We start from the raw sequence: 2,235 nt of genomic DNA, 5'->3' as shown, positions 1-2,235 counted from the left end.
CCCGAGCCCGGCACTGCTGACGTCCATGGTGTTCCTATAGCTACCCTGTAATTATAGTCATCCATCACTCACCCGCCGTGAACTCTGAGGTCTCCGTCGCCGCCGTCACGAGTCGTCTTCGTGCAGCACTGCTGCAGCAGGTGTCGTCAGTGGTACCGTCGGGACGGTATCGATGTCCGCGCCGGTACCGCTAGCCTCCGTCGTCGAGTCGTCGTCGCTCCCGGACCGAAGCAGCCGGGCGCCGGCCGCGCCGCCAGAGGGTCTCGCGTGTCTCGGCGACCTCGAGCGCGCAACGTCCGTGATCCCGTCGTGCTACCGCAGGATGGCCGGAGAACGTGTATCGGTGACTTACCGCCGATCACCACCTAAATGTGCACTTTCACGTACCTATTACCTCGACCCCATACGTCGTCTCACCTTGTCCGCTGCCCTCAGCCAGGGGGGAATCTTTCGGACGGTTTCACTTCGGGGGACAACAACACAAGACGCGTGCGGCTCTCGTTATGCCTCTCCACGCCGAGGAGACGACTCTCGCCGTTCCACTGCGCGGAGCTGCGCGTGTTTCTGTTTTGACCCCCGGGTCCAGCCAACCGATCAAGATTCCAAAACTGTTCCTGACCTCTAGTCCCCTGGCTGGTGTGGCGCCCCTCGCCTCGCCACCTAGCTCCTTTACCGCGGCTTCCTGCACTGTCGCGCCGATCGGTTCAACCGGTTCTGCAGCTTGGCTAGAATTTTCGGCCGGTTGAAAGACGTTGAACGGGACGTAGTCGTCGCCCGCGAAGCGTGTCGCATATAACAAAAGTCCCTTTAGGTCCCCGATGGTCGGTTCAGCGTTGATATCGTCGAATCTGCTAAGTTCTTCTTCCATCATTTCGTATTCGACGTTGCTAATGATCTTGTCCAAGATGTGCTTGATAGTTGTTTCCATTGTAATTTCGTCATTATGCGATGCAGCCATTTTTTACAGATTTTTTGTCCGCGTAAGGTGTCAGAGTTGCAAATGTGCCGATTTCCGAATTTCTTTCTGGGTCGTCGACGATGATTTAAAACAAACATCGTTTATTAGTAACCAGCGAGTAAGCCATCACATTATTAATCGACCGGCATCAGCTGGATTTCGGGCCCGATTATTTTTCCAAACGCCATTATTATTATTATTATTGGTATACCAATTCTACCTGTATAATACTTACGCAGAGAATAATACTATAATATTGTATTATAATGTTTTAACGAGGATTTATAATATATCGATCTGCATTGTATTATATTGTCGTATATACTCAGTGGCGCTCAAGATATATTTTCAGGTGTTATATGATATTAAAATTATATTATTTTATACATTTTATCATATTTTAATTGATAATATTATTAAATATTAAGGTATCAACCAATATAAACTGTGATTAATAATAAACATATTTCAAGTTAATTAATTTATGTTACTATACCCACCCACCCCTTATTTTCTATGTGTAGCGATCGCTACACCTAGTAATAGGGTTGGACGCCACTGTGCATGAGTGTTTATAATAAACCCGATAAATAGTCGGTAAGTAAAACAAAATTACCATGAAGACTCTAGATTTACCATAACTATAAGGCGTGGGCTTATTTTTAGTGACTGAAAAGATTGTATTCATCTCTGGGTTACATTCTTTAGATGTTTGTAATAAAGAGTTTTTTTCAAATATTCATGAACTCTTCAAAATATTTTGTACTTTGCCTGTATCAACTGTTACACCTGAACGAAGTTTTTCAAGTTTTTATTAAGTATTAAGCGAGGTATTAAGTCTTACCTAATAAATAGTATGATAGAAGTAAATATTTTATCAATTTTCCTATCTAATATTGAATAATAACTATAAATTAAGTAGTAATTAGTATATACTTTGTTTATTAGAACCGACTTAGGGTCCGTTTTACAATCATAGCTTAAACGTCGGTTACGCTTAACCCACTGATTTTACCGGTTGAACTCCGCGGTTTAACATTAGTTTAACTTTTGCAAATTGTAATACGGGCCCTTAATGTGTTGGCTTTATTGGCAGGTCACCGGCCAATACAATAATCATGCCAGATGAGGTTATTGATGAACTGAGCATCCATTTTTTTTGTTTATCGTATTAAACACGGGTATGGCGTTAGTATGAATTTATAATAAATGCTATTAGGTACCTACCTACGTATAGGTACTATACAATTTGTGTTAATTCTTATTTCGCCTTGATC

This window comes from Acyrthosiphon pisum, unplaced genomic scaffold (assembly GCF_005508785.2).
Source record: "Acyrthosiphon pisum isolate AL4f unplaced genomic scaffold, pea_aphid_22Mar2018_4r6ur Scaffold_21408;HRSCAF=23904, whole genome shotgun sequence".
Classification (NCBI taxonomy): domain Eukaryota; kingdom Metazoa; phylum Arthropoda; class Insecta; order Hemiptera; family Aphididae; genus Acyrthosiphon; species Acyrthosiphon pisum.
The sequence above is the reverse complement of the archived record's forward strand: the minus strand, read 5'-3'. Positions refer to the sequence as shown.